The sequence below is a fragment of the Scyliorhinus torazame genome, chromosome 6 (genome assembly GCF_047496885.1).
Source record: "Scyliorhinus torazame isolate Kashiwa2021f chromosome 6, sScyTor2.1, whole genome shotgun sequence".
NCBI lineage: Eukaryota > Metazoa > Chordata > Chondrichthyes > Carcharhiniformes > Scyliorhinidae > Scyliorhinus > Scyliorhinus torazame.
In genome coordinates, this window is record NC_092712.1 from 228,210,785 (window position 1) to 228,234,677 (window position 23,893).

Sequence of the window (23,893 nt, forward strand, 5' to 3'; positions counted from 1 at the left end):
TTACATAGAGGACATAAAATCTACAGTAGTCTTTGTTTCGGAAACAAAAGTTGAAAGCAATGAAAAATAGGAAAAAAGGGCAGAAATCAATTATTTTTATAAAAATATAAAAGCAAAATAAGTCAGATACTGAAAATCGAAAATGAAAATAGAAAAAGATGGAAAAACCTAACAGGTCAGGCAGAATCTGTGGAGAGAAAAAAAAGAGTTCTTGTCATCGACCCAAAATTTTCAATTCTGTTTCTCCCTCTACAGATGCTGCCTTATCTGAGTATTTTCAGCAATTGTCAACTTTTTTTAACTGTTAGGGCACTTCTAAAAGTGTCTTATATTAAAATGACAGTGAAAACTACTCTGATATCAGTGTCCCAATGAGGCTATAATACTGTGCATGAGGTGAAAACTTAGAAATTTGACCAATTTAAGAATTACAGAACCTTTCTGGAGCTTTAGGTGCTTTGCAATGTAATTTCTTGAGGGCTCGGGTGTATATATTATTTTCTTGGTTTGCAGGATGTGGGCACCACAGTCTAAACCAGCATTTATTGCCCATCCCTAGTAGCCCTTCAGATGGCGATGATGAGTTCCCTTCTTGAATCGCTGCAGTCCCTGAGGTGTAGGTACACCTATTGTGCTGTCAGGGAGGAAGTTCCAGGAGGTTGCCCCAGCAACAGTGAAGGAACGCCGATATATTTCCAAGTTGGGGTGGTGCGTGATTTGGAGGGGAACCTCCAGGTGGTTGGGGTTCCCAGATGTCTACTGCTTTTGTCCTTTTAGATGGTCGTGGATTTGGAAGGTGCTGTCTGAGGAACCTTGGTGAGTTACTGCAGTGTATCTTGTAGATGGTACACATGGCTACTACTGTGCATCGGTGCTGGAACAATTGAATGGTTGCAGTAGAGGTAGCAAACAAGCGGGCTGCTTTGTCCTGAATGGTATTAAGCTTCTCAAGTGTTGTTGGAACTGAACTCATCCAGGCTAGTTACATTCCTGACTACTGCCTTGTAGATGGTGGACAGTCTTTTTTGGGGGCAGGGGTCAGGTGTTGAATTATTAGGTGTAGGATTCCTAAATAATAAGTGTCACAAGTAGACTTACATTAATACTGCAATGGAGTTACTGTGAAAATTCCCCAGTTGCCACACTACGGCACCTGTTCAGGTACACCGGGGGAGAATTCAGAATGTCCAATTCACCTAGCAAGCACATCTTTCGGGATCATAAGACATAGGAGCAGAATTAGGCCACTCGGCCCATCAAGTCTGCTCCGTCATTCAATTATGGCTGATATTTTTCTCATCGACATTCTCCTGCCTTCTCCCCATAATCCCTGATCCCCTTATCAATCAAGAACCTGTCTATCTCTATCTTAAAGACACTCAGTGATTTGGCCTCCACAGCCCTCTGCGGCAAAGAGTTCCACAGATTCACCACCCTCTGGCTGAAGGAGGTCCTCCTCATCCCCATTTTAAAGGATCGTCCCTTTAGTCTGAGATTGTGTCCTCTGGTTCTAGTTGTTCCCACAAATGGAAACATCCTCTCCACATCCACTCTATCCAGGCCTCGCAGTATCCTGCAAGGTTCAGTAAGAAACCCCCCTCATCCTTCTAAACTCCAACGAGTACAGACCCAGAGTCCTCAACTGTTCCGCATACAACAAGCTTTTCCTTCCAGGTATCATTCTTGTGAATCTCCTCTGGCACTTGTCGGAGGAAACCCACACAGACATGGGGAGAACTTGCAGACTCGGAAAAGACAGTGACCTAAGCCGGGATTCGAACCCGGGTCCCTGGCGCTGTGAAGCAACAGTGCTAACTACTGTGCTACCATGCTGCCCTTACTAACCTTTGACTTGCCCAGGTAGCCACAGTGGCTAGTCCAGTTCAGTTTCTGGTTAATGATAACCCCCAAGATATTGATTATGGGAGATTCAGCTATGCTAATGTCATTGAATGTCAAGAAGATCCTCTCTTGTAGGAGATGATCATTGCCTGGCACTTGTGTAGCGCGAATGTAACTTGCCATTTGTCATCCCAAGCCTGCATATTGTTCAGGTCTTGCTGCATTTGGACATGGACTGCTTCACTATCTGAGGAGTCGCAAATGGTTCTGAACATTGTCATCTAATAATAATCATCGCTTATTGTCACAAGTAGGCTTCAATGAAGTTACTGTGAAAAGCCCCGAGTCGCCACATTCCAGTACCGGTTCGGGGAGGCCGGTACGGGAATCGAACCCACGCTGCTGGCATTGTTCTGCATTACAAGCCAACTGTTTAGCCCACTGTGCTCAACCAGCCCATTTCCATTTCTGACCTCATGATGGAAATGGGGTCATTGATGAAGCAGCTGAAGATGGTTGGGCCTAGGATTTTCCTTATTATAATACTCATATTTTAGAATGAAAAATGTAAACCTCCAACACAACTTCTAATAATGCTTCTGAATCAGTTGAATTACAAGTTGGAAGACTGTACCCCTAAACAACCTAATCTACAGGAGCATGTAGATTCTGCCTGCTCAGTCCGCCTACTTGAGAGAATTTTGTCATGCAAAACATTCAAAGCAATCTGTGCATTACACAAGGGAACGAACACATTCTGCAGTTCAACAGAAGTTAATTGCTATTGGTCAGCAAAGTGTCTGTAAAAAGTTATGCAGCATAAACTCCACTTTCCCTCTGGGTACGATGCTGCTGACTGTCATCACTGGCAGTCATTTGTTAAACCCCAACTCTTCACCCTGACGTTAGCACTTTGTGCTACTTCCCGCAATTGAGAAATGGAAACATTTGGGCATTCAAATCTTGACAATACAATTAGGAAGACCATCCTAAAGACTTATTGGGGAAATGTTGCTACCTAAGTCATGCAAACACTCTAATGCTGGATGCATATCAGAAACAGAAGAGAATTCAGGAATAAGGAAGCTGCCACCTAAATAAAATCATTATGTTTGCAAAGCCCATTAGGATCTGTTGATATTGAATTGTAACCAGGGATTCTGATATCCACTATTAAATGGGAGAGCAATCTGGTTCTGCTCAAAATTAGCAAAGAAGTGGCCGTGGGAAGAAAGAATTTAGAGCGACCATAGCAGATAAGAAGAAAATGCAGGCGAGGAATTCTGAAGGTATGTTGAACTCACAACACAGAGCTATGCATCAAGTTACGTGTACAGTGCATCTTCTACGTTCAAGTCAAAAGAAAAACAGATTGACAAGAACAGCAATACCACGTAAATTAAGGCAGGAGGCCAAAGTTTGACAGATTGTTTCTGAAAGCATGATCCATGAGTTGAGGCTGTCATGGGACATTAGCAAATAATTGGTGTAACAGATTGAAGAATATTGGAGGTAAATATGTTATAAAGTGTTAAAAGAAGTGTTTATGGCACGAAGGTGAGGATGCAGGCAAATGAGAGAAATAAAAACTGAATGGATGCTGTGAATCACTGATCATTTGAGAGAAAAAATCTTCAAAAGAAGTAAGGGAGAGTTAATAACTGGATCGATGTTAAATGAGCTACAAAAATGCAAGTTGTCTTTTCAGAAGAGGAAATAGAATAGTTAGTTGGGACTTCTGTAATGAGCAATTACTCAAAGTACCGCATGTAAAAAGAAAATGTGGCAAGAAGCCAAAGAAAGATAAGATGATGTTAAGTACATCAAGGCAGAGGCTTCATGCCCATACACAATAAAGAAAGAAAACTCACAATGTTGTAACTTGTCCATGTGAAAGAAGGACTGGTGGGAAATGAAGTTGTGTCTTTCTGCCTGGGATATCTAAATAAACATTGGGTTTCCTCATTCAGAATGTAACTGAAATTAATGCTGAAGATGAGAAACCGCCTCAACTGGCTTTTAAAACAGGAATTAAGTCAATCAAGAAGCTGCAGTTATCCTGACTGATATTTTCTGTAACAGGAGAGTTTCTCCAAAACATTCTAAATGACTGCTTTTATTTCCTTTAATGTGAGATGGAGCTACAAGTGTGACATTTAAAGTGTGACAAGACAAGAAACCCAAGTTTGACAGACCATTTATATCAAATATATTTAATTAACAAATCTGATAAATTAGTGCAATCAATATTGGCAATGTTACCAACGCTAGAATAAGAAGCATAGAGTTTTCTGTACTGAGGTGTCAGTTTATCAAAACGGTAAAATAGTAGTTTGATCATAATTCACCCTAGACAACTTTAAATATTGAAATATGAATTAAAATCTGCAGATTTCATTCTCCACAGTCAAAACGCAGGAAGCAAAAAGCTTTAGTGTCAAACAACCAGTGCGCTTTATAAAAAATAAACAGGGATCAATTTCAAAGCTGCAATCAAACTGGAGATAACGGGAATAAACCATTTAAAATTCACTTGTGGTTTATGACACAATTGGGACAATCTGATTGAATGGCAGTTGTGTAAACATTCCCTAGGTATTTACCAGGGCATGCACAGTCAAAAGTAAAATTCACAGAACCTAGCTTTTGCTGCTAACAATACATTTTTTGATTCACTCATAGAATGCAATGGCAAAGAATGAGGCTATTCAGTCCACCACGCTTTTGCCAGCTCAAGAAGAATAAGCCCAGTTTCCCTCACCCATATCTCTCATCCCTGGTACCATTCTAGTAAATCTCCTCTGCACTTATACTAAGGTCCTGACCATCTTTCTTAAAGTGAGGTACACAGATGAGCCGGACATGATATTCCAGCTGAGCCATAAAGAATGTTTGATAAAGGTTTACCACAAGTTCCTTGCTTTCCTCCACAATATCTCAATTTTAAAGCCCAGGATTCTCTAATGTTTATTTTACAAACAGTTTTACCAACATGCACTGTCACCTATAAAGGTTTGTATATGTGAATTCTTCCCTTGAAATAGCACCATTTAGTTTATATTGCCTTTCCTCATTTTCCTTCACAGGAAAGTGCCTGACTCAACTCGGACGTTTTATGGATAATCATGTAAATTAAAAGGTGAATTGCACAACAATTCAGACAATACAGATGGAATTTTTAAAAAACGTATATTTAAAACAAGTCAGCAAAATATTTGAATGCACATTTTTATCATGCATGCTCACAATGTCCAGTAACTAGTTCACATCCCAGTATCTCTGACATCTATTTATCCATGATGTGGAGATGCCGGCGTTGGACTGGGGTGAGCACAGTACGAAGTCTTACAACGCCAGGTTAAAGTCCAACAGGTTTGTTTCGATGTACTAGCTTTCAAGCGCTGCTCCTTCCTCAGGTGAATGAAGAGGTCTGTTCCAGAAACACATATATAGACAAATTCAAAGATGCCAAACAATGCTAGGAATGCGAGCATTAGCAAGTGATTAAATCTTTACAGATCCAGAGATGGGGTAACCCCAGGTTAAAGAGGTGTGAATTGTCTCAAGCCAGGACAGTTGGTAGGATTTCGCAGGCCAGATGGTGGGGGATGAATGTAATGTGACATGAATCCCAGGTCCCGGTTGAGGCCGCACTCATGTGTGCGGAACTTGGCTATAAGTTTCTGCTCGGCGATTCTGCGTTGTCGCGCGTCCTGAAGGCCGCCTTGGAGAACGCTTACCCGGAGATCAGAGGCTGAATGCCCTTGACTGCTGAAGTGTTCCCCGACTGGAAGGGAACATTCCTGCCTGGTGATTGTTGCGCGATGTCCATTCATTCGTTGTCGCAGCGTCTGCATGGTCTCGCCAACGTACCACGCTTCGGGACATCCTTTCCTGCAGCGTATGAGGTAGACAACGTTGGCCGAGTCGCACGAGTATGTACCGCGTACCTGGTGGGTGGTGTTCTCACGTGTAATAGTGGTATCCATGTTGATGATCTGGCACGTCTTGCAGAGATTACCATGACAGGGTTGTGTGGTGTCGTGGTCACTGTTCTGAAGACTGGGTAGTTTGCTGCAAACAATGGTTCGTTTGAGGTTGCGCGGTTGTTTGAAGGCAAGTAGTGGGGGTGTGGGGATGACCTTGGCAAGATGTTCATCGTCATCAATGACGTGTTGAAGGCTGTGAAGAAGATGACGTAGTTTCTCCGCTCCGGGGAAGTACTGGACGACGAAGGGTATTCTGTCGGTTGTGTCCCATGTTTGTCTTCTGAGGAGGTCGGTCCGGTTTTTCGCTGTGGCGCGTTGGAACTGTCGATCGATGAGTCGAGTGCCATATCCCGTTCGTACGAGGGCATCTTTCAACGTCTGTAGATGTCTGTTACGCTCCTCCTCGTCTGAGCAGATCCTGTGTATACGGAGCGCTTGTCCATAGGGGATGGCTTCTTTAATGTGTTTAGGGTGGAAGCTGGAGAAGTGGAGCATCATGAGGTTATCCGTGGGTTTGCAGTAAAGCGAAGTGCTGAGGTGACCGTCCTTGATGGAGACGAGTGTGTCCAAGAATGCAACTGATTTTGGAGAGTAGTCCATGGTGAGTCTGATGGTTGGATGGAACTTATTAATGTCATTGTGTAGTCGTTTCAGTGATTCTTCGCCGTGGGTCCAAAGGAAAAAAATGTCATCGATGTATCTGGTGTATAACATCGGTTGAAGGTCCTGTGCGGTGAGTAGGTCCTGTTCAAACTTGTGCATGAAGATGTTGGCGTATTGGGGTGCGAATTTGGTCCCCATGGCTGTTCCGTGCGTCTGAATGAAGAACTTGTTGTCGAAGGTGAAGACGTTGTGATCCAGAATGAAGTTCACATTACCTGTCATGGTAATCTCTGCAATACATGCCAGATCATCGACATGGATACCACTATTACACGTGAGAACACCACCCACCAGGTACGCGGTACATGCTCGTGCAACTCGGCCAACGTTGTCTACCTCATACGCTGCAGGAAAGGATGTCCCGAAGCGTGGTACATTGGCGAGACCATGCAGACGCTGCGACAACGAATGAACGGACATCGCGCAACAATCACCAGGCAGGAATGTTCTCTTCCAGTCGGGGAACACTTCAGCAGTCAAGGGCATTCAGCCTCTGATCTCCGGGTAAGCGTTCTCCAAGGCAGCCTTCAGGACGCGCGACAACGCAGAATCGCCGAGCAGAAACTTATAGCCAAGTTCCGCACACATGAATGCAGCCTCAACCGGGACCTGGGATTCATGTCACATTACATTCATCCCCCACCATCTGGCCTGCGAAATCCTACCAACTGTCCTGGCTTGAGACAATTCACACCTCTTTAACCTGGGGTTACCCCATCTCTGGATCTGTAAAGATTTAATCACCTGCTAATGCTCGCATTCCTAGCATTGTTTGGCATCTTTGAATTTGTCTGTATATGTGTTTCTGGAACAGACCTCTTCATTCACCTGAGGAAGGAGCAGCGCTCCGAAAGCTAGTGACATCGAAACAAACCTGTTGGACTTTAACCTGGTGTTGTAAGACTTCGTACTAATCTATTTATCCATCCTCTGTCACCAGGTCCACAGAGCATTCTTAATGGTTGACCTGCCAGCCTGGCTCAAGGACGGGATCTGGTATTTCCCAATCAGCTACAGATAACCTTGCAAGTCAGTGCTCCAACAAGTAGGCTCCTCCTAGCTGAAAAAGGAGCAGTAATCTGACCAACTAATCAGACGCCACAATGCAAACATGTGGGGCTTCCTCAGCCTTGGGGTCAAACCACATTTTTAAAACTTCCACATCTGTTGAGTTGCGAAGGTCTGTGTTGGATGGGTTTACTGAACGGTACTCAACTGTTGGGAAGAAAAAGATTGCACAGCTAGATGGCAGGATATAATTCATAGGGTAACAAAGAGGTTGTAGATGCAGCAACCAGCAACCTAGTGAAATGTTAATCCAAGTACATTTATTTTTCTTGCAAGACACTAGAAGATTGATAACAGGTTGATTTATTTTATACCATAGGGGATTAATTAAAGCTGATTATTTCTAGTCATTGATTTATATTTGCCCTGGTGAAACAGGGGTGTTCACACGCAATTATGCCAATTTATTGTAATGACTTGAAATAATGGGCCAAAGAGTTCTACTATTTGAATGATCCCCTGATGTATTTCGCTCCCTAGCCTTATGTGCACTGATCACACTTGGTAACCCAAAAGTGTCCAGCATTAATCAAACCACCAGCTGTATAGTACTTGCAGCTTCACAAGCACAAGACTTAGTTTGCCTACAGGCATTTTACATAAATCACGGTGGTAATCGTTAGAAGCAAATCAGACATCCCATTGCAAGATCATCAGTGCGAGTCCAGAGATTAGTTACAAGCATCCCTCACGCCACTGCAAAAATGCATTCTTTGCAATCTTGCCCCCAATGTGGCAAGGTTCCTTTTGCAAGCTTGGCTATACCCAGGAACATTACCAAGAGAAAACACAACTTACTCAAATTTACAGAGCAAAGTGTCTGGAGTTCACTATTTTCTACAACTTCACAAAGGTCCGAATGTTCCAAGACCCAGAGCAGCGAATCTGGATTGAAGACTGTGATTCACATCAGGACCCTGCAGAAGTCCTGGTGTACACATAGGCACTGCAATTACCTGGGAAGTTCAAACTTCCAATTGGCTGATTTGCACTGTCCAGGACACTACGTGATAATCTGTTATGCTGATTTTAGTGTTGGAAGCTTGGACTAGATACACAAAACTTAGCTGGATTCATAGCCTGAAAATATTATGCTGATTAATCTCTGGTACAATTCAAGCCATTAGCTACTGAATTGAGCACCACAGCTGAACCACTCAATCATTCTCCCGACCCAAAGAACTTTCCCACAACCACCACCACCCCTCGCAACCTAACTACCCCCACTAATCTAACTGCCTATGACAGATCAGACTACACCTCAAACCTAACCACCCTCTCCAATCTCACCACACAAGCACCCACCCACTAACCTCCAAAGTAACCTTCATAGAAGAAAATCCCATCGATTCTGCACTGGCCTTCTGAAAAAGCCCGTTACCTAGGCCCCATCCCCATAGCTCCATCTAGGGGCAATTTACTATGGCCAATTCACCTATCCTGCACATCTTTTGTCTGTAGGAGGAAACCGGAGCACCTGGAGAAAACCCACACAGACACGGGGGGCGCAATTCTCCCATCGGGAGACTACGTCCCGACGCCGGAGTGAAAACCGGAGTGTTTCACTCCGGCGTCGGAGGCCGCTCCCAGCCTCCTATTCTCCCGCCCCTGGGGGGGCTTGGACCGGCGGCGTGTCATTTATGCGCGCCGGGCCTTGGCGCCGCGTAAATGACGCGACCGGCGCCGCGTAAATGACGTCACCCGCACATGCGCGGGTTGGCCGGCACCAACCCGCGCATGCGCTGTTGCCGTCCTCCCCGCGGCCGCCCCACAAGATGTCGGAGGAAAGGGGGTCCTCCTTCAGAGAGGCCGGCCCGCCGATCGGTGGGCACCGATCGCGGGCCAGAGCCCTTTTGAACCCCCCCCACAGGCCGCCCCCCCCAGTGTTCCCGCGCTGTTCCCGCCGGCAGCGACCAGGTGTGGACAGCGCCAGCGGGAACCCGTCGTGTTGGGCAGGCCGCTCGGCCCACTCGGGCCGGAGAATCGCCGCTCACCCGTTACAAACGGCAAGCGGCGATTCTCCCAGTGGCCAGCCGTGATTCTCGCCCCGCCGGTTTGGGGAGGGTGGGAGAATCGCATGCGGATGTCGGGGTGGCATGGTGGGACTCGAGCAGCGCCCGGGCGATTCTCCCACCCGGCGTGGGGGGGGGGGGGGGGGGGGGGGGGGGGGGGGAATTCCGCCCGGGGAGTCTGTACAAACTCCACACAGTTAGCCGCGGGTGGAATCGAACCCTGGTCCCTGATGATGTGAAGCAGCAGTGCTAACCACTCTGCCACCATTAGTAACCCACCCGCAATCTTGACACCTTTAAGGCCTTCCCAGAACATGGCAGCTAATTTTGTAAAACGGTGGTGTGTTCTCTCTTCGTCCATCTTCTCTTGTGCTTGCTAGTGCTCCTCTTGAAAGGCTGCATGGATCCATCGCTGCAAAAGCCAGAATTCTAAGTCCTGGGTGAAAAAGGTCGCAAGCAACAGCAATATGTCTAGCATTGCCGCTGACCGGATAATCTGGGCCAATGTGTGCAGCAGTCAATTCACCCCTCCACTGAATTCACCTGAACAGATCACAGTGCAGCAATTATATGTAACAAAGCATACAGCAGCAACCTACAATGGCAAGTTCACAGAAATTAAAATTCTTATGCTTCTGTCACAGTAGTATCTAGACTAATGTCCATCATTGTATTTGTGGTTGAGAATTGAACACAAAATCTAGGCCGACTCTCTAGTGTAGTACCAAGGGAGTGCCAAACTAACAGAGGTGCTATGCTTCAAAATGTGATGTTAAACCAAAGCTGTTATAATCTTTCTTTTGTGGATCACCGTCCAGTTTACTTTCTCCTTCATGTAGTAGTCACACATTATGAAATAGTAAATTTAGTCTCAGTATTACTCTCACTTCTCTTATTTGTTTTCTAATTTCACTTCAATCTGTTACCATGAACCGCAGAACAGCTGTTCAAGTTACTGAAACAGCATATCTACAAATAAAATTGAATTATATGATTTTTGTACTGAACCTAAATCTGCAATACTGCAAATTCAGTATGATAACGATTCTAAACTTCACCAGTTTTAAATCTCTCCAAGTCTGCCAGTTCAAGGTAACTTAATGCCAATGTCAGAGTCCAGCAGCATTACAAAGTGGTGGGAAGCAGTGTAGATGGGGCCAGTTGTCCAACCTGCAACACAGCTCGTTGCCTGTGATGCTGCTAGTTAGATGGTAAAAAGGCAGTTTGAGTTTGCAGTTCAGCAAGGCAATATTACTGGTTCTACACAGCAGAGGCCCATCTTAAATGCCTCGTACCTCTCCACACTATCTTTGACAAAGGATATGTATGCCTCGCCTGGGTCTCAAGATTGTTGAATGTCTCAACCATTAGTAATTGAGAGGAAGGTTGCAGGGCCCTTTGTCTTAGCAGACAAGCATTATGGCCAGCCTGCATTATGAAATGCATTTGTATAGCTCTCGTTGAATTATGTCTGTGCAGCCCACAAGGATGCCATTAGGGGTTCTTCAGGGATAAAGAGATGTTAGTTTCTTTGATACTGCCAGGTAGTCAAACAGACATAGATTCAGCCATGTTAGGTCTTTGTCTAGTTTGAATTATTTAGATATTGCAAGGTGCATATTTTATTTAAAAGATTACAGGATGAGGTCTCAGTCTCTCACATAAGAAAGAACTGATACATCGCTGTCTTCTACAATTTCAGGATTCCCCAAACATCTTATAGCCAAGAAAATATGGTTAAAGTGTAAATGCTATAGTAATGTAGGGTGAATGGCAGCTAGTTCCACAAACAGAGATGAGATAAATAGCCAGATCATCTGTTTTCTCTTAGTGAATTTGGTTTAGGTTTAAATATCAGGTGGACATTGGGGAGAACTCCCTGGTCCTCCTCAAAATAGTGCCATGGGATCCTTTATATCTACCCAAGAGGGCAAATGGGCCTTGGTTTAACAGCTCACCTGAAAGACTGCAACTTCAACAGTGTAGTGCTCCCTCAGCACTATGCAACTTCAACAGTGCAGTGCTCCCTCAGCACTATGCAACTTCAACAGTGCAGTGCTCCCTCAGCACGGGAGTGTCAGCCCAGTGTACAAATCACTAAAGTCGAACATGAACCCACAAATGTCTGACTCTTGAGGCTAGTTACACTGCTATCTGCTCCAGTTTCCCTCTAGCAAAGGAAACATGCTAATTACCATGCTCAACTGATGAAGCAGCACAACTCTACATGAAGCACCACTTGAAAGAAGTACTAAGAGTAGCAAGGACACAGGAAGTACTCTAGTTGGGGGATGTCAATGTCCATTACCAAGAGTAGCTCAACAGCACCTCTCCTGACCAAGCTGGTTGAGTCCTGAAAGGCATGGCTGCGAGACTGGTCCGCAACAAATGGCGAGGGAGCATACAAGAGGGAAAAATCTGCTCAACTCTGTCCTCACCAATCTACATTTCCAGATGCATCTGTTCATGGCAATATTGGTAAGAGTCATATCCACAGTCCCCAGGGACCCAAAGTCCTCTTTTCACATGAAGAATACCGTCCACCACATTCTGTGGTGCTACCACCTTGCGAAATGAGATGGATTCACAGCAGATCTAGATGCTCAAAACTGGCTATCCATGCAGTGTGGGCCAACAGCAGCAGAATTGCATAATACCACATTGGCAAACCTCAAGGCCCAGCATATCCCTCACTCTATCATTACCATCAAGCCAGGGATCAAGCCTGGTTCAAGAAAGAGTTCAGGAGCAGCACCAGGCACACCTAAAAATAAGATGCCAACCTGGTGAAGCTGCAATACAGGATCATTCCATGCCAAATAGTGGAAGTTGCATGACAGCCCAAGAGATTAGATCAAAGTTCTGCAGACCTGCTACATACAATTGTGGACAATTAAACAAAGGAACATGTTTTATGAACAATCCTCCTCCACAATGATGGGGGTGCCCAGCATATCAATGCAAAAGAGAACCAACTGCAATCATCTTTAACCAGAAATGCCAAACAGAGGATCCATTCTGGCAATTCTATGAATGCTGTAGCATCTCAGATACAGGTCTTCAGTCAATTCAATTCACTCCACATGATATTAAGAAACAGCTGAACGCATGGGCCCTGACAACATCCGGGCAATAATACTGTAGACTTGCACCCCAGAACTATCCTCACCCCTAGCTAATCTGTTCCAGTGCAGCTACACCATTGCCATCTAACCGACCATATGGACCAAAGAGCTAACTTCAAAAGGCGAGTGTAACAGTCCATGACATCAGGGCAGTATTTGACTGAGCATGACATCAAGGTATCATAGCAAATTTGAAGTCCGTGGGAATCAGGTGGAAACCATCCACTGGTTGGAGTCATACCAGGCGCAGCACAAGATGGTTGTGGTTGTTATATGCAAATAGGCCGCCCCGGACATCGCTGCAGGAGTTCCTCTGGGTAGTTCCTAGAACCAACATCAGCAGCTTCTTAAATGACCTTGCCTCCATTATAAGATCAAAACTGGGGATTCTCACTTGTGATTGCGCAGTCCTCAGTATGATTTGCAACTCCTCGTATACTCAAGTAGTTCATGCCAATATGCAGCAAGGCCTGGACAATATTCAGGATTGGGCTGATAGGTGACAAGTAACATAAGCGCCACACAAGTTCCAGGCAATGGCCATCACCAACAAGTGAAAATGTAACCTTCTCCCCATGACATTCAATGGCATTACTATTGCTGAACCCCCACTATCAATGTTCTGTGGGTTACCATTTACCAGAAATGGAACTGGATGTCATATAAATACTGTGGCTTACAAAGGTAGATCAGAGGCTGGACATTCTGTGGTGAATAACTCACCTCCTGACTTGCCAAAGTCTGTTCATCATCTACCAGACACAAGTCAGGAGTGTGATCGAAAACTCTCCAGTTGGCTGGATGAATGATGCTCTAACAGGACGAAGACCATCCAAGATAAAGCAGCCGACTCGACGTGCACCCGGTCCACTATTTTAAACATTCACTCCCTCCACCACCAGCGCACAGTGGCAGCCGCGTTCTAGAAGGTGCACTGTTGCATCTGAACAAGCCTCATTCGATAACACTCCAAACCCATTTTTACCAACCCAGATGGATAAATACAGCTGACACATAGGAACACCACAACCTGCAAGTTCCCTACCAAGCTACACCAACCATCCTGATTTGAAATTATATCACTGCACCTACATTGTCAATGGATCAAAAGTCTGGAATCCCCTTCCTAATAGCACTGTGAATGGGCGTACACCAAATGGACTGCAGTGGTTCAAGAAGGCTGCTCACGATCACCTTTTCAAGGACTATTAGGAACGAACAACAAACATTGGTCATGCCAGCGATGCTCACTTGCAATGGACAATTTTTTTTTTAAAATCATTCTGGTACAAATACGCTGCACTACATTTAAGGGCCAAAATGTTGATTGACCTGGGTGGAAATAAAAAACAAGGAAAAAAACTCCTTCTTAGCTGTAATTTACAGTCCTCCGAGCCGAGCAATACTTCCAAAGTGGGGCACAGTATAAACCAAGAAATAATGAGGGCTTGTGAGAAGGTAGTCATGAGTGATTTTAACATGTGTGTTGACTGGATTAATCAAATTGGCAAAGGTAGCCTAGAAGGAGATTTCATAGAGTGTATGGGGATTGTTTCTTAAGAGCAATATGTTATGGAGCCAACCAGGGAGCAGTCTATATTAGATTTATCATTATGTAATGAAGGGTCGATAAATAGTCTTGTCGTTAAGGATCCTCTTAGAAGTGGTCACAGCATGGTAGAATTTCAAATTCTACAGGCAGCACGGTGGCTCAGTGGTTAGCATTGCTGCCTCACAGCTCCAAGGACCTGGGATCAATTCCCATCTTGGATGACTGTCTGCGTGGAGTTTGTACTTTCTCCCCTTGTCTGAGTGGGTTTCCTCCGGGTGCTCCGGTTTCCTCCCACAGTCCAAATATGTGCAGGTTAGGCAAATTATCCATGCTAAATTGCCCCTTAGTGTCCAAAAGGTTAGGTGGGGTTACTGGGATAGGTGGGAACTTAGGGCTTAAGTAGTGTGCTCTTTCCAAGGGCCTATGCAGGCCCAATGGGCTGAATGACCTTCTTCTGCACTGTATGAATGACGATGGATTACTATGAAATTCAGATTGAGCGAGAGAAGAGCGTGCCATACTAGTTTTAGCGTGGCAGAGGTAATTATACAGGGCTGAGGAAAGATTGCCCCAAGTAGACTGGGCACAAATAATTGAGGGTAGGACAGTTGAAGAGCAATGGCAGATGTTCAGGGAGATATTAAATACCACTCAATTAAAGCATATTCCTGAGAGGAAGCGGAATTGTAAAAGGGAGTAAAACATTCCATGTCTAAAAAAGGAAGTCAAAGAGGACATAAAGGCATACCATACTGCAAACGCTCGTGGTAAGCTAGAGGATTTCGAGAAATTTAAGTTTCAGCAAAAGGTTACTAAAAAGAAAATCAAAAGAGCTAAGGTGGAACTAAGAAAGGAAACTAGCAGAAAACATAAACACTGATACCAAAAGCTTCTATAAGTATATAAAGAGGAAGAGAATAGCTAAAGTAAATGTTGGCCCTTTAAAGGATGTTACTGATGAGGTAATAATGGGGAAGAGGCACTGAACCAATATTTTGCCTCTGTCTTCATGGTAGAGGATAATAGAAAATTTCCAAAAACTGCAGTTAATGCAGAGGAACATATGGTGCAATAACCATCACTCGGGAGAAGGTATTGAATAAAATAATAGGATTAAAAGCAGATAAGTCTCTGGGGCCTAATGTACTGCACCCTAAGGTATGAAAGGAGGTGGCAGCAGAGATAGTGGAAGCATTGGTTAAGATATTTCAAAATTCCCTGGATTGGAAACATGCTAATGTGGCGCCCCTATTTAAAAAGGGAGAGAGGCTTAAAGTAGGAAACTATAGACCAGTTAGCTTAACCTCTTTGTGGGGAAGTTGCTGGAATCAATTATTAAGGAAGAGGTGATTGAACATTTGGAAAGACAAAGCTCAAACCACCATTGTCAGCATGGTTTTATCAAGGGTAAGTCATGCTTAACAAACTTGCTTGAGTTCTTTGAGGAGGTAACCAGCAAGGTGGATAATGGGGTACTTGTGGATGTGGTATATCTAGATTTCCAGAAGGCGTTTAACAAGGTACCGCATAAAAGACAGATCCAGAAGGTGAGATTGCAGGGTTTTGAGGGGTAGAGTACTAGATTGAATTGAGGATTGGCTGATTGTCAGAAAACAGAGGGTCGGGATAAGTAGGTCCTCAGGCTGGTGAACTGTTACAAGCGGGGTGCCTCAGGGGTCAGACCTCGGACCTCAGCTGTTTACAATCTACATAAATTATCTGCAAGCAGGGACAGAGTGTAACTGAGCAAAATTTGCATATGATACTAAAATAGGTGGGAAAGCAGGCAGTGAAGAAGAGATGAAGAGTTTACAGGCTGACATAGACAGGTTAGGAGAATGGGCCAAAATTTGGCAGATGGTGTTTAGTGGATAAGTTTAAGGTTATCCATCTTGGCCCAAAAAGTAGAAAGGCAAATTATCTAAATGGAAAGCACATTCAAAATGCGCCTGGGCAAAGGAATCTGGTGTCTTTGTTCATGAATCGCAGAAAGTCATGTGCGGGTACAGCATATAATAAAAAAGGCAAATGGAATATTAGCGTTTATTGCAAAAGGACTGGAGTATAAAAGCAGGGAAGTGTTGTTACAATTATATAAGGTGTTGGTGAGACCACATCTGGAGTATTGTGTCCAGTTGTGATCGCCTTATTTGAGGAAGGATGTGGTGGCATTGGAGGCAATTCACTAGATTGATTCCGGGGATGAAAGGGTTGGAATATGAGGAGAGATTAAACAGTTTGGGCTTATCCTCGCTGGAGTTTAGAAGGATGAGAGGGGATCTGATCGAAGTGTATAAAATACTAAGAAGGACTGATAAAGCAAACGTAGACCAAATGTTCCCCCTTGTGGGGCAATCCAATCTAGAACGAGAGGTCACAGGTATAGGTTGATAGACGATAGATTTAGAACTGAGATGAGGAAGAACTACTTCTCGCAGAGGGTGGTGAATTTGTGGAACGCGCTGCCGCATAGTCCGGTGGAGTCTGAATCATTAAATGGTTAAGACGGAGATAGATATATTTATTTTTTAAATGGATCAAAGGGATATGGGGAACAGGCAGGAAGGTGGATTTGAGACCAGGAAGAGATCAGCCATGATCTGATTGAATGACAGAGCAGGCTCGAGGGGCTGAATTGCCGACTTCTGCTCCTAATTCCTATGTTCCTTTGTAAATTCAAAACTGTAGTCTCTTCCTAACATGCTTGCCCAGAATTACTGACAGTACTCTAGGTGTGGCTGAACCAGAGTTTTATGTAGCTGAAGCATGACTTTGATCCCCTTGTATTCTCGTCCTCTAGATATAAAGATCACTAGTCTCCCCAATATAATACAATGATTTTTATTTGCTTTGTTTTCTCACTTACTTCTAACTTTTACAAAATAGCAAAGTATAGAGAATGTCGGGCATAAATTATTCAAGAAATCGGATACTTGTTACAAAAGACAAAGTCTGCAAAAGTTTACAAAGAAGTTGTACTCGATTGGTATCGTTCAAAGATCAGCAGTCACAACAGGGAATTACAATGCAGTTCAAAAATGTGTTAATTGGTTTCACATTCTGATTTGTTTACAGAGAGGATGACTGGACACATTGCCCTTGTATACAAGTATTATACCCTACATGGTCGCGCAGTGGTATTGCCACTGGACTAGTAATCCAGATATTCAGGGTAATGCTCGCCAGCAGATGGTGAAATTAGAATTCAATAAAATTCTGGAATTAAAACTCTAATGATGACCATGAAACTATTGTCGATTGTCGTAAAAACCCATCAGGTTCACTAACATCCTTTATGGAATGAAATCTGCCATCCTTCCCTGGTCTGGCCCACAAGTGATTCCAGACCCACAACAATGTGGTTAACTCTTGAAGGCATAGCAAACCACTCAGTTTAAGGACAATTAGGGATAGACAATAAATGCTGGTGCAGCCAGTGATGCCCACATCCCATGAACAAATAAGAAAATAAGCAAAATAATGTATATGCCATTTAAAAAAATTATATGCCTTGTCGGTCTAAAAAACATGAAATGTTAAATGATATTAATGCACTGTTTTACTTATTTCAGGGAAACAAAATTATAACCTCGTTTATTTTCTCTTCCTGGTCTCAAATCCACCTTCCTGCCTGTTCCCCATATTCCTTTGACCCATTTTTAAAATAAGAAATATATCTATCTCAATCTTAACCATTTAATGATTCAGACTCCACCGGACTATGCGGCAGCGAGTTCCACAAATTCACCACCCTCTGCGAGAAGTAGTTCTTCCTCATCTCAGGTTTATATCTACCATCTATCAACCTATACCTGTGACCTCTCGTTCTAGATTGCTCCACAAAGGGGAACATTGGGTCTACGTTTGCTTTATCAATCCTTCTTAGTATTTTATACACTTTTCTTAAATCAGTTTTAAAATGCAAGTCAAAACAATGCTGCAAAAAAGTTTGATTATTTGTATAATTTATGCCCTTTGAATCATAATCTTACACTCAATTATAATGTCACATAATTAAATGTTTATATTGCAATAAATCGATCTGTGTTGTAATCCATACTGCGTTATAATGCAATGTTCACTCTCTAATGTAATACAAATACTGGCTGCAGCTCACCCCTTTTGTCTCAAATCAAAACAGTCCCACACCAGTTAACTGAACACAAAGTCTAAGATAACACTCTTTGTGCTCCATGGTCAGAGGTATGATCTTTCAAATGAGATGTTGAACTGGGGCCTTGTCTGCCTCCCAGGTGGATACTAAAGATCCCCTGGCACTATTCAAGGAAGAGCAGAGAAGTTCTCCTGGTTGCCCATTTCAAAATGTATGCTTCAACAAACATCATTACATAGATGACCTGGACATTATCACATTCTTTTTACAGGACCTTCCTGTGTGAAAATAGCCTGTTGTCTTTCCTACACGACAACATGACTTACACTTCAAGTACTGCACTGGCTGTAAAACACATCGGGACACCTTGAAAGATACTACGTAAATATAAGTCTTTCTTTATGTCATACCCAATATGATCAGTGCCCATCTCTAATCTACTGCATCATTTTGTACGAAAGTACAATCTTCTTCATTGTCACAATCCACCACTTGACTAGATTGCATTCACTCTGGGAGCCCGTCACTCTTTCTTAGCATTATAATCCAATGGTCTTTTATAATATATTTCCCTATATTCCAATTGATAGTTAATTGTCATGGACACCTATATTACAATGCATGGCTTATCATAATGTATGCCCTTGTTATTACAATCCTTTGTTCTCTGTATTGCAATCCTATTGTACTTTTTGGCCTATATTATTATTTCTTATTTTAGACCACTGCTCTGTCTCAGTCTAATGTACTCTATTCCACCATCACAATGCACTGATCTCTATCATAATTATTCTCTATTTCAATCCATTAATCCCAAATGCCGTTCGCTATTATAATCCATTGCTCACTATTATGTGTTGCTCCTGGTTTCCAGCCATTGCTCCAATGTTGTAGATTCGGAATCACCGACGTTGATCATTTACCTGTTGTAAGGTGTCACAGTTCACACAGGAGACTGAGCCCGCGGTCACAGCATCCGCCACCACCTCAGCCGCCTGTGAACGGGATTCTCCGGGCATCATGTTCCCAGGGAGCGCCTACACTCCACACTCAGCCTCACTCCCCTCTCCGGCCCCGCAGCGACTCCATGCCCGAGTCGCACAGGCATTCGTCCAAAACGCGCGACACCAACCGAAAGGACCCCAAGCGGCGGCTGCTGAGCCCACACCCTTAACAAACACAGAGCCAAAGAGGAGCAGCCACACCGCGGCAACAGACACAGTCGCGTGGCCGCCTCACAGACAAACACACAACAAAACAAATGTAGGAACATCTGAAATAATAACCGGCAACTCCACAGGCAGCCCCACAGGGGCTGGTCAGGCCCTCGGATGCTCGAGTGAGAGATACCAGGACAATTTGGCTGAGACCAGGTTCCCCTGTCTGTTGTAAATTTGCATCTAATCCGTGTCTTTTGTGGGGACCACGAATTGGATTCAATTTGAATTGGTTTTTGGAGCAAGCAGACAAATGGATTAAAAGTTTGACTTGTCCACTCTGCGCACTGGCTTTGTAACTCTGAGAAAGAAGTTGAAAAACTTAAACAATTTTTAAAAAATACATCAGACTTACTCCAAGATCAGACTTACTCCAGGATCAGACTTACTCCAGGATCAGACTTATTCCAGGATCAGACACAGTTATAGAGGATCAGTCAGAGTTACTCCAGGATCAGTCAGAGTTATTCCAGGATTGGAATTATCCAGGATCAATCAGAATTACTCCAGGATTAGTCAGAGTTACTTCAGGATCAATTCTAGTTACTCAAGGATTAGTCACAATTACTCAAAGATTGGAGTTATTCCAGGATCAGACATAATTACTCCAGGATTAGACATAATTACTCCAGGATCAATCATACTTACTCCAGGATCAGTCACTCAAGGATCAGAGACACTCCAGGATCACAGTTATTTCAGGATCAGTCAGAGTTACTCCAGGATCAGATTTACACCAGGATTAATCACAGTTACTCCAGGATTAGAGTTACTCCAGGATCAGTCACAGTTATTCCAGGATCAGAGTTATGTCCGGATCATGTCCCCGAACAGGCGCCGGAATGTGGCGACTAGGGGCTTTTCACAGTAACTTCATTTGAAGCCTACTTGCGACAATAAGCGATTTTCATTTCATTCATTTCATCAGTTGGAGGTACTCCAGAATCAGTCAGAGTTAGAACATAGAACATAGAAAAATACAGCACAGAACAGGCCCTTCGGCCCACGATGGTGTGCCGAACCTTTGTCCTAGATTAATCATAGATTATCATTGGATTTACAGTGCAGAAGGAGGCCATTCGGCCCACTGAGTCTGCACCGGCTCTTGGAAAGAGCACCCTACCCAAAGTCAACACCTCCACCCAACACTAAGGGCAATTTTGGACACTAAGGGCAATTTATCATGGCCAATCCACATAACCTGCACATCTTTGGACTGTGGGAGGAAACCGGAGCACCCGGAGGAAACCCACGCAGACACGGGGAGGATGTGCAGACTCCGCACAGATTGTGACCCAAGCCGGAATCGAACCTGGGACCCTGGAGCTGTGAAGCAATTGTGCTATCCACAATGCTACCGTGCTGCCCTTAAGAACAAATAAATCTACACTATATCATTTTACCGTAATCCATGTACCTATCCAATAGCTGCTTGAAGGTCCCTAATGTTTCCGACTCAACTACTTCCACAGGCAGTGCATTCCATGCCCCCACTACTCTCTGGGTAAAGAACCTACATCCCCCCTATATCTTCCACCATTCACCTTAAATTTATGTCCCCTTGTAATGGTTTGTTCCACCCGGGAAAAAAGTCTCTGACTGTCTATCTATTCCCCTGATCATCTTATAAACCTCTATCAAGTCGCCCCTCATCCTTCTCCGCTCTAATGAGAAAAGGCCTAGCACCCTCAACCTTTCCTCGTAAGACCTACTCTCCATTCCAGGCAACATCCTGGTAAATCTCCTTTGCACCTTTTCCAAAGCTTCCACATCCTAAAATGAGGCGACCAGAACTGTACACAGTACTCCAAATGTGGCCTTACCAAAGTTTTGTACAGCTGCATCATCACCTCACGACTCTTAAATTCAATCCCTCTGTTAATGAACGCGAGCACACCATAGGCCTTCTTCACAGCTCTATCCACTTGAGTGGCAACTTGCAAAGATGTATGAACATAGACCCCAAGGTCTCTCTGCTCCTCCACATTGCCAAGAACTCTATCATTAACCCTTTATTCCGCATTCATATTTGTCGTTCCAAAATGGACAACCTCACACTTTTCAGGGTTAAACTCCATCTGCCACTTCTCAGCCCAGCTCTGCATCCTATCTATGCCTCTTTGCAGCCGACAACAGTCCTCCTCACTATCCACAACTCCACCAATCTTCGTATTGTCCGCAAATTTACTGACCCACCCTTCAACTCCCTCATCCAAGTCATTAATGAAAATCACAAACAGCAGAGGACCCAGAATTGATCCCTGCGGTACGCCACTGGTAACTGGGATCCAGGCTGAATATTTGCCATCCACCACTCTCTGACTTCTATCGGTTAGCCAGTTCGTTATCCAACTGGCCAAATTTCCCACTATCCCATGCCTCCTTACTTTCTGCAGAAGCCTACCATGGGGAACCTTATCAAATGCCTTACTAAAATCCATGTACACTACATCCACTGCTTTACCTTCATCCACATGCTTGGTCACCTCCTCAAAGAATTCAATAAGACTTGTAAGGCAAGACCTACCCCTCACAAATCCGTGCTGACTATCCCTAATCAAGCAGTGTCTTTCCAGATGCTCAGAAATCCTATCCTTCAGTACCCATTCCATGACTTTGCCTACGACCGAAGTAAGACTAACTGGCCTGCAATTCCCAGGGTTATCCCTAGTCCCTTTTTTGAACAGGGGCACGACATTCGCCACTCTCCAATCCCCTGGTACCACCCCTGTTGACAGTGAGGACGAAAAGATCATTGCCAAAGGCTCTGCAATTTCATCTCTTGCTTCCCATAGAATCCTTGGCTATATCCCGTCAGGCCCGGGGGACTTGTCTATCCTCAAGTTTTTCAAAATGCCCAACACATCTTCCTTCCTAACAAGTATTTCCTCGAGCTTACCAGTCTGTTTCACACTGTCCTCTCCAACAATATGGCCCCTCTCATTTGTAAATACAGAAGAAAAGTACTCGTTCAAGACCTCTCCTATCTCTTCAGACTCAATACACAATCTCCCGCTACTGTCCTTGATCGGACCTACCCTCGCTCTAGTCATTCTCATATTTCTCACATATGTGTAAAAGGCCTTGGGGTTTTCCTTGATCCTACCCGCCAAAGATTGTTCATGCCCTCTCTTAGCTCTCCTAATCCCTTTCTTCAGTTCCCTCCTGGCTATCTTGTATCCCTCCAACGCCCTGTCTGAACCTTGTTTCCCCAGCCTTACATAAGTCTCCTTTTTCCTCTTAACAAGACATTCAACCTCTCTTCTCAACCATGGTTCCCTCACTCGACCATCTCTTCCCTGCCTGACAGGGACATACATATCAAGGACACGTAGTACCTGTTCCTTGAACAAGTTCCACATTTCACTTGTGTCCTTCCCTGACAGCCTATGTTCCCAATTTATGCACTTCAATTCTTGTCTGACAACATCGTATTTACCCTTCCCCCAATTGTAACCCTTGCCCTGTTGCACGCACCTAACCCTCTCCATTACTAAAGTGAAAGTCACAGAATTGTGGTCATTATCTCCAAAATGCTCCCCCACTAACAAATCTATCACTTGCCCTGGTTCATTACCAAGTACTAAATCCAATATTGCCCCTCCTCTGGTCGGACAATCTACATACTGTGTTAGAAAAGCTTCCTGGACACACTGCACAAACACCAACCCATCCAAACTATTTGATCTAAAGAGCTTCCGCTCAGTGTTTGGGAAGTTAAAGTCACCCTGTGTGATAATTCCCTTATTGTCCATATGTCTATCCAATGACCATTTAACCATTAGTGTAGATGGGCTTTAGAGTGGTTTCCAGGTCGGCGCAACATCAAGGGCCGAAGGGCCTGTATTGCGCTGTAATGTTCTATGTTCTATCCCTTTACCCCCACAATCAGTCTAGTGAACCCTTGTCACACTCTCTCTAAGCCAAATATGTCCTCCCTTAAATAAAGAAACCAAAATTGCACAAAGTATTCCCGAGTTGGTGGTGGAGGCAGAGACCCTAAACTCTTAAAATGTGCCTGGATCTGCATCTTAAGTGCTGTCAGAAACAGGGCTATGGACCGAGTGTAGGAAGGTGGGATTAGAAAGGGCATCTGGGTGTCCTCAGGTTAGCATGGACCAGATGGGCCGAATTGTCTCTTTTTGTGCTGCAACTTTTCTATGATTCTGTTCTATGTGGCTTCATCAGTGCCCTGTATAATTATAGTAACACTTCTATATTCTTAATCTCCAATCCATATGTAACAAAAACTAACATACCATTGCCTTTCTAATTGCTTGCTTTACCTACATGTTAGGTTCCTGTGATTCA

At 44.0% G+C, this 23,893-nt stretch overlaps 1 long non-coding RNA gene across 1 annotated transcript in view; it reads right to left on the reverse strand.

The window, feature by feature from the left end:
* Positions 1–19,470, reverse strand: part of LOC140425779 (uncharacterized) — a 29,909-nt gene extending 10,439 nt beyond the window's left edge. The window contains exon 1 of the long non-coding RNA XR_011947997.1: positions 19,289–19,470. This is a non-coding gene — a long non-coding RNA (uncharacterized lncRNA). The remainder of the gene's footprint in view (positions 1–19,288) is intronic.
* Positions 19,471–23,893: the final 4,423 nt, after the last annotated feature.